This window comes from Heterocephalus glaber, unplaced genomic scaffold (genome assembly GCF_053883595.1).
Source record: "Heterocephalus glaber isolate CG9 unplaced genomic scaffold, H.glaber_assembly_v1.0 deba00001461, whole genome shotgun sequence".
Taxonomy (NCBI): domain Eukaryota; kingdom Metazoa; phylum Chordata; class Mammalia; order Rodentia; family Bathyergidae; genus Heterocephalus; species Heterocephalus glaber.
Window position 1 is genome coordinate 43,632,343 of NW_028258308.1, and position 8,523 is coordinate 43,640,865.

An 8,523-nucleotide genomic window follows, 5' to 3' on the forward strand; every position below is an offset into this window, starting at 1 on the left:
GTCAAAGAGATACATCCAATACTGAAAGACAGAGAACAGGATATGAGAAACACTGGTGCACACTCAGGAATTTGAAAACAATAGTGTCCCTAAGTGCTGATAGATAGGATTGAGGCCCAAGGGCTCTGCAAGCAAGCAACACCTGAGAGCTGCAGGACTTTCAGGAGAGAGAAGTCTCGACTGATCCAGAAACAGTTAGCTTCAAATTCCTCTCACATACAATTGGAATGCTGTACTCGTGGGACATTCAGTGTGCTGCCAGTACAGGGGATTCACATGCTGTTAGCGGTATTGGATCTCCTTGAAGTCGATGACGCGCCCTGGGCTCTTGGCATTGGCATTGATCATCTCCATTACCTGCATGACAGTGTCATCCACGGCTTCCCTCTCCTCAGGGTCCATGGCGGGGGGGGGGGGGGGGGGGGCGGGCTGACCATCAGCAGCTGAATACAAGTACCAGTCAGAAACTCCCACTCCAGAATCTCCTCCCTGTGGCAGGCCTGAAAGGGCATAAAGGAAGGGGTATGCCCAACTGGAGGTCTTCCTTGTGGATCTCTGTACTTCTGTACTTACTCATCAGGACTGTTTCTTGGTGGAGCTGGATTGTGTGAAGCCTCAGCTCAGCGATTTTGCCACTGAGCATGTAGCTGTGCAGTCTGTATTGGTAGGGAGGGTTTTTGTTGGGATGTGATGTGATAGCTCAGTGAATTCTACTGTTGTGGAGATCTCTAATGTACCCCTTCTTTTCTGTTCCTAATTCTCATTAAAAAAAAGCTGCTGCATCCCTTAAGACCAGACACACTGCACACCTGCGAACCTCTAGACACATCTTCCCACCTCCACGTCCTCGTGGGTGGTGTACATCTCCCGGAGACACTTGCCAATGTGTGGGACCATTCTCGGAAGCACCTCCCGGCTCATGACCACACCAGGGCCCCTCATGCAGGAGTTCTCACCGGGCTCAAGGGCCAGTTCCCCATTTCTTCTGTTGTGCCCAGTCCTGTCTGCCCAAGAAAGAGGGGCTCATTGCTGTTCGAACTCCTCAGGAAACTCCTGAAGATCTCCTTTGATGTAAACATCACCATCTGCTCTCATAAACCATTCATACTTGTCCAAGCAGTGGTCATGCCTGTACTTGAGCATCATAAAAGAGTTCTGGGGCGGGTAGGAGTCATCCAAGCCCCCATAGTGGCACTATCGTAATTGGTATAGATGTATCTGAACCCTCACTAGAGAAGACCTCAACTTCCCCAGGAATTGTCTTGGACCACATTCTATGTGCAGCCACGGCGCGGGTCTGCATGTATTTCTGGGCGGTCATGACTCCCATGAAGGCCATCTGGGCCCACGCCTTGCGGCCAAGGCTGCATTCCCCAGCAAGTCGCCCTGCGCCCCACCGGCCTGGGAAGCCGCAGCCTGCACCTAGCGGCATCTATAGTGGCCGGCGAGGCCCCGCGAGCCTGCTCGCTTCAGCTCGGAAGCGCGGGACAGGACGAGGCGCGAGGCCAGCACGAAGCCCAGCATGAGCCCGAGCAGCGCGCTGAGCCAGGCGCCCCGGCCGCACGCGGCCTTGCCCGCGCCCCTCGAGTGCCGGCAGCTGCTGCGGGCTCCGCGCTTCAGCCAGTCCTAGTCCCGCAGTGGCCTCCGTGCCCCACCCCCCAGCCGCCCGCAAGCCCCAGGCGGCGCTTTGTTTAAAACGCCCGCCGCCTCCGCCACCTGGACCTTTAAGAGGGGACCCAGGCCCTGCGCGTGCCGAAGGCGGCTCCTCCTGCTCGCCCGGGGACGCTGGGCCAGCGGGACGGAGAAGGCAGTGGCAGCCCAGCCCAGTTCCCGTGCGACCCTGCTCCCGTTCCTGGGCTGGCACGGCTCCCCCTGCGCCCGCCCCGTTAGTCTTCGTGGCCTGCGCCGCCGCTGCAGCTGCACGTCCTGGGGCTTAGCTCGCCATTGCAACAGCATCAGTGGAATTTTAGCAAAGGTCCAACTTACAGTGAATCCAGTAGATCGTCAAATCCATCCTGTAGTCACTTCCCCTGTTCCAGAATGCATGATTGGGATACACATACTTACTGTTTGGCAGAATCCTCACATTGATTCTTTAACCTTTACCATCAAGGCTATTATGGTTGGAAAGGCCAAATGGAAGGAGTTAGAGTTGCCTTTACCTGGTAAAATAGTGAACCAAAAGCAATATCATATCTCTGGAGGGGTTGCAGAAATTAGTGCCACTACCAAGGACTTGAAAGATGCAGCGGTGGTGGTTTCCATCACGTCTCCGTTTAATTATCCCATTTGGCCTGTGCAGAAGACAGGTGGGTCTTGGAGAATGACAGCAGCTTACCATACTGCTGTACTAGATGTAGTTTTTCTTGTTTGAGTGGATTAACACATCTCCTGGTACTTGGTGTGCAGCTATTGATTTGGCAAATGCCTTCTTCTCCATTCCTATCCACGAGGCCCATCGGAAACGATTTGCTTTCAGCTGGCAAGGCCGTGAATGCACCTTCACTGTCCTACCTCAGGGTTATATTAACTCTCCAGCCTGGTGTCACAACTTAGTTCACAGGGCTCTTGATTGCCTTTGTCTCAGCATTACACTGGTCCATTACATCGAAGATAGCACATTGATTGGACCAGGTGAACAAGAGGTAGAAACCACTCCGGATTTGTTAGTAAAGCATTTGAAAGCCAGAGGATAAGAAGTAAATCCAATTAAAATTCAAAGTCCTATTCAGTGAAATTTCTCTGAGTCTGGTGGTGTGGGGCATACAGAGACATCCCTTCTGAGGTAAAAGATAAGTTGTTGCCTCTGGCTCCACCTATAATCAAAAAAGAGGCACAATACCAAGTGAACCTATTTGGATTTTGGAGGCAACACATTCCTCATTTAGGTGTTTTACTCTGGCCCATTTACCAAGTCACTCAGAAAGCTACAACAGGTCCAGGCTGCTGTGCGGGCTGCTCTGCCACTGGAGCCATATTATCCAACAGATCCAATAGTACCTGAAGTGACAGTGGCAGATGGAGATACTGTTTGGAGTCTATGGCAAGGCCCCATATGTGAACTGCAGTGGAGGCCTTTAGGAATTTGGAGCAAGGCTCTGCCATCATCTGTGGACAACTACTCTCCCTTTGAAAACAGCTCTTGGCCTGCTACTGGGCCTTAGTGGAAATTGAACATTTGACTATTGAACACCAGTTTACCGTGCAATCTGAGCTGCCCATCATGAGGTGGGAATTATCTGATCCACAAAGTCATAAGTTTGTATCTGTACAGCAGTAGTCCATCATTACATGGAAAATGTTTATATGTGATTGAGCCAGAGCAGGTCCAGAGGGCACAAGTAAGTTACATGAAGAAGTTTCCCAGATGTCCATGGCTCCTACTCCTGCTATACTGCCTTCTGCCTCCAAGCATGAACCTATGGCCTCATGGGTGTACCATATGATCAGCTGTCACAGGAAGAGAATGCTAGGTTTATGAATGGTTCTGCACAGTATGCAGGCACCGCCAACAAGTGGACAGCTACAGCATTATAGCCTCTTTCTAGGACATCCCTGAAGGAGAGTGGTGAAGGGGAATCTTCACAGTGGGCAGAACTATGGGCAATGTACCTGGTAGTACATTTTGTTTGAAAGGAGAAATGACCATATGTGTGACTGTACTGATTCATAGGCTGCAGTCAATAGTCTGACTAGATGGTCAGGAGCTTGGAAGGAATGTGACTGCAAAATTGATGACAAAGTATGTGGGGAAGAGGTACATGGATAGACCTCTCCATACGGGTAAAGGATATAAAAATATTTGTATTGCATGTAAATGCTCCCAAATGACCTTAGCAGAAGAGGACTTTAATAATCAAGTGAATAGGATGATCTGTTCTGTCAATAGCAGTCAATCTCTTCTTCAGCCACCCCTGTCATTGCCCAATGGGCTCATGAACAGAGTGGCCATGGTGACAGGGGTGAAGGTTATGCATGGGCTCAGAAACATGAACTCCCATTCACCAAGGCTGATCTGGCTATAGCCACTGCTGAATGACAAAAATGCCAGCAGCAGAGACCTACAGTGAGTACCTGATATGGCACCATTCCCCTGTGACCTGGTGACAGGTTGATTATATCGGACCACTTCCACCATGGAAAGGACAGTGCTTTGTCCTTACTGGAATAGACACTTATTCTGTATATGGATTTGCATTCTCTGCACATAATGCTTCCACCAAAACTACCATCCATAGACTTACAGAATGCCTCACGGAATTCCACACAGCATTGCCGCTGATCAAGGAACACATTTTATAGCCAAAGAAGTGAGGCAATGGGCTCATGCTTATGGAACTCACTGGTCTTACCATGTTCCTCATGTGGGAAAAGGTAGTCTTTTCTGTCAAAGAAGATAATTAAAATAACTCCATTTTATAAGAATTTCTATTTTTGTAAAATGTATATGTGCTTGTTTCACCATTGCTTTAAAACTCCAGAAAAAGATCTCTGTGCCTGCTCACATGCCATAAAACTTTGTAACAAAGGGCTTTTCCATGCTCTGCCTACCAACCATGGTCTTATTAAACTAGCCAATCAGGTTGGATTATGAGGCCACACTCCCACCAATAGAGCATAGCACAGTGACGACTGTGTGTCAGGGATAAAAACCTAGTGGACTCTCCACTCTGTGTGCTTGCTTGCTTCTTCTAGCTATGAACACTTCTGCAGAAGTAAAGTTTGCCTTGCTGAGACACTTTCAAGGATTTGTTTTCTTTTTTCCTGTTTGCAATACCAGAGAATTTGTCCCCAACACTCACCATCCAAAAGTGGCTGGATTAATAGAAAGGTGGAATGGTAGAGGCAGATAGGTGGCAATAGCTTGCAGGGATGGGGCAAAGTTCTTTAAAATGCTGTATATTCTTTGAATCAGCATCCATTATATGGTACTCTGTCTCCCAAAGCCAGGATTCATGGGTCCAGGAATCAAGGGGTGAAAGTGGGAATGGTACCACTCACCATTACCCCTAGTGATTCACTAGCAAAATTTTTGTTTCCTGTTCCCACAACCTTATGGTCTGCTGGCCTAGAAGTCTTAGTTCCAGAGAGCAGAAGGCTTGCACCAAGAAACACAAAAATGATACAATTGAACTGGAAGCTAAGGCTTCCTCCTGATCATTTTGGTCTCTTCATGCCTCTGAGGAAATAATCTAAAAAGAAAGTTACAGTGTTGGAGATGTGATTGACCCAGACTATCATGGAGAAATTAGACTATTACTCCACAATGGAGGAAAGGAACAATGTACTTAAGAGTTCAGGAGATCCCTTAAGGTTCCTCCTAATGTTACCAAAGGTCAAAGGGAAACTATAACAACACAATCCAGGCAGGATGACAAATGGACCAGAATATTTAGGAATGTAGATATGGGTCACCTCACCAGGGAAAGAACCAAGACCTGCTGAGGTGCTTGCTGAAGGCCAAGGGAATAGAGAATGGGTAGTAGAAGGTAGTTCTAATTACCAGCTATGACCCTATGATCTGTGACAGAAATGAGGATTGTAATTATGATAGTTCTCTCCCAATATGCTTCCTATATAATATATTGATAGACAATATTGGCTCTTAAGTATTGTGAAATCTATATTATAATGTTCAAGTTATGAAATATTAGGAGTAAGTATCACCCAAAGAAAATTTCCTTCTATTCTGGGAAGGAATTAGTGCATTCTGTTTGTATGTAGAATAGTTGTGACATGTTAGGCATAATTATGAACTTGACTTTATATCTGGAGACTATGCTTAAAGGAAATGTAGCCGGTTGTCAAGTTGACAAGGGCTGGATTGTGATAGTTTGATTACGTGAACTTGAATAAGAAATGTCCAACTAAATTGGATCAGCATAGTTCTGGGTGTAGCTGAGGGGATTTACTGAAGTCAGAAACCCCACCCTCTGTGTGAGTGATAGCAACCAATAGGCTTGCTGCTGAATGGAATAAAAGGGAAATGAAGGAAAAAGGCTCACTTCTGTTTCTTTGGAGGAGCTTTTGAAGGCTTCACCTTCACCTTGGACATCTTCTCCTGGCTTCCAGTGCAGACCCTTCAGCCTCCTGATACAGACTCACACAGGACTCTACAGAGAGCTCCAGGCCTTTGACTGGATCCTTTGGATCTCCAGCACACAGGCAGCCCTTTTGCACTTTTTCACACCTAACTCTGCAGGTGACCATTGTAAATCAATCTTGTAAATTCTTATGTATTTGTGTATCTTGCATTAAATCTGTTTCTCTAGGAAACACTAACTGATAAACATTTGAACTATTGAAGTTGAACCAAGAAGATATAAAAACATTGAATAATCCAATATCAGGCAATGAAATTGAAGAAGTAATTAAAAAAAAAAACAACCAAATAAGAAAAGCACAGGTCCCGATGGATTCACTCCCAAATTCTATAAGAATTTTAGCGAAGAACTAACACCAAACCCCTCAAACTCTTTAATTAAATCAAAAGAGAAGGAGTATTCCCAAACTCATTCCTAGAAGCTAGCATTGCCCTGATTCCAAAACCAGAAAAAGAAACAACCAACCAAAAACAGAATAATAGGCCAATCTCTTTAATGAACATAGACATAAAAATCCTCAACAAGATACTGACAAATAAATCATCAAAATTTCAAACATTGTGTCCAAGTAGATTTCATCTCAGAGATACCTGGATGGTTCAACATATACAAATTCATAAATATAATAAATCACATAAACAGAAGCAAGGACAAAAACCACATGATCATCTCAATTGATGCAGAAAAAGCTTTTGACAAAAATAAACTTCCATTCATTATAGAAATCCTGAAGAAATCAGTATAAAAGGACCTTATTTCAATCAGATAAAAACCATTTATGACAAACTAATAACCAATATCATATTAAAGCTGAAAGCTTTCCCTCTAAGAATAAGGAACAAGACAGGGATGTCCAATATCACCACTACTATTCAATACAGTTATCAAAATATCACCTGGAGCAATCAGGCAAAAGAAAGAAATAAAAGAGATATGGATAGGAAAAGAAGAATTTAAATTATCATTATTTGCAGATGTCATAATCCTCTACATGGAAGACCCAATAGATTCCCCCTAAAGACTCCTAGAATTAATAAAAAAATAGAGCACTGTAGCAGGATACAGTATGAAGTCAACTCACAAAACTCAATAGCATTCTGTTATACTAATAATAAGCACACTGAGAAATAAATTAGTGAAATAATACCTTTCACAATAGCATCAAGAAAATTAAATATTGAAGAATCAACCTAGCCAAGGAAGTGAAAGAACTCTACAACAAAAACTACAGTACTCTGAAAAAGGTGAGTGAAGAGGATATCAGAAAATGGAGAGATATCCCATGTTCCTGGATAGACAGAACCATAGGGCCATACTTCCAAAACAGATATACAGAATTAACTCGTATCCAGTCAAAATACCAATGGCATTCCTCACAGAATTTGAGAAAACAGTCCTATAGTTTATATAGAACCACAAGAGACCTAGAATAGCAAAAATCACAGGGGGCAAAAGAGCAAGGCAGGGGGCATCATGATCCCAGACTTCAAGTTTAGGACAAAGCTGTAGTGATAAGAACTGCATGGTATTGGGGGGAAACGAACATGTGCATTAATGGAACAGACTGGAGAATTAAAAAAAAAATCTCTAGGCACATTCAACTGCCTGACCTTTTTACAGAGGCCAAAAACTTACATTGGAGGAAAGACAGACTCTTTAACAAATGGTGCTGGGAAAACTGATTATCCAAATGCAGAAGATTGAATCTAGACCCATATCTCTTGCCATATACTAAACTACAATCAAAATGAATCAAAGATTTAAATATTTAAGCAAAAACAAATTGCAGGATGATAAAATAGGTAAAACTCTAGAAGACGTAAGTGTAGGCAAGGACTTTCTGAACAGAACTCCAGTTGCTCAAGAAATAACACCAAGAATCAAGAAATGAAATCACATCAAATTAAAAAGCTTCTTCACTCAAAGGAAACAACCAAGAGAGTGAAAAAAACCCTACAGACTGGGAAAAAAGTCTTTTCCAGCTATTCCTCAAACAGAGGACTAATATCTAGAGTATATAAAGAACTCAAAAAAAATTAGACTCCCCCCAGAGCAAAAGACCCAATCCAAAAATAAACAACTGAAATGAGCAGATATTTCTCACAAGAAGAAACACAAATAAATACATGAAAAATCTTCAACATCTCTAGCCATTAGAGAAATGTGAATTAAAACAACACTGAGAGCCAGGAGTGCTGGTGCATGCCCATAATCCCAGCACTTGAAAGGCTGAGGCAGGAGAATTGCTGCAAGTCTGAGGCCAGCCTGGGCTCCATAGTGAGTTCAAGGCCAGCCTGAATTACATAATGAGACCCCGTCTCAAAACAAACAAACAAACAAACAAACACACTGAGATTCCATCTCACTCCAGAAAGAATGAGTGTCATCAACAAATCAGATAACAATAAATACTGGGGTG

At 44.1% G+C, this 8,523-nt stretch overlaps 2 pseudogenes; one reads left to right on the top strand and one right to left on the bottom strand.

Annotated features, from left to right (window-relative positions):
• Positions 1–201: 201 nt before the first annotated feature.
• Positions 202–1,956, bottom strand: LOC101715626 (chondroitin sulfate synthase 1 pseudogene; annotated as a pseudogene).
• Position 1,957: 1 nt separating this feature from the next.
• On the top strand, positions 1,958–5,191 carry LOC106010314 (uncharacterized; annotated as a pseudogene).
• Positions 5,192–8,523: the final 3,332 nt, after the last annotated feature.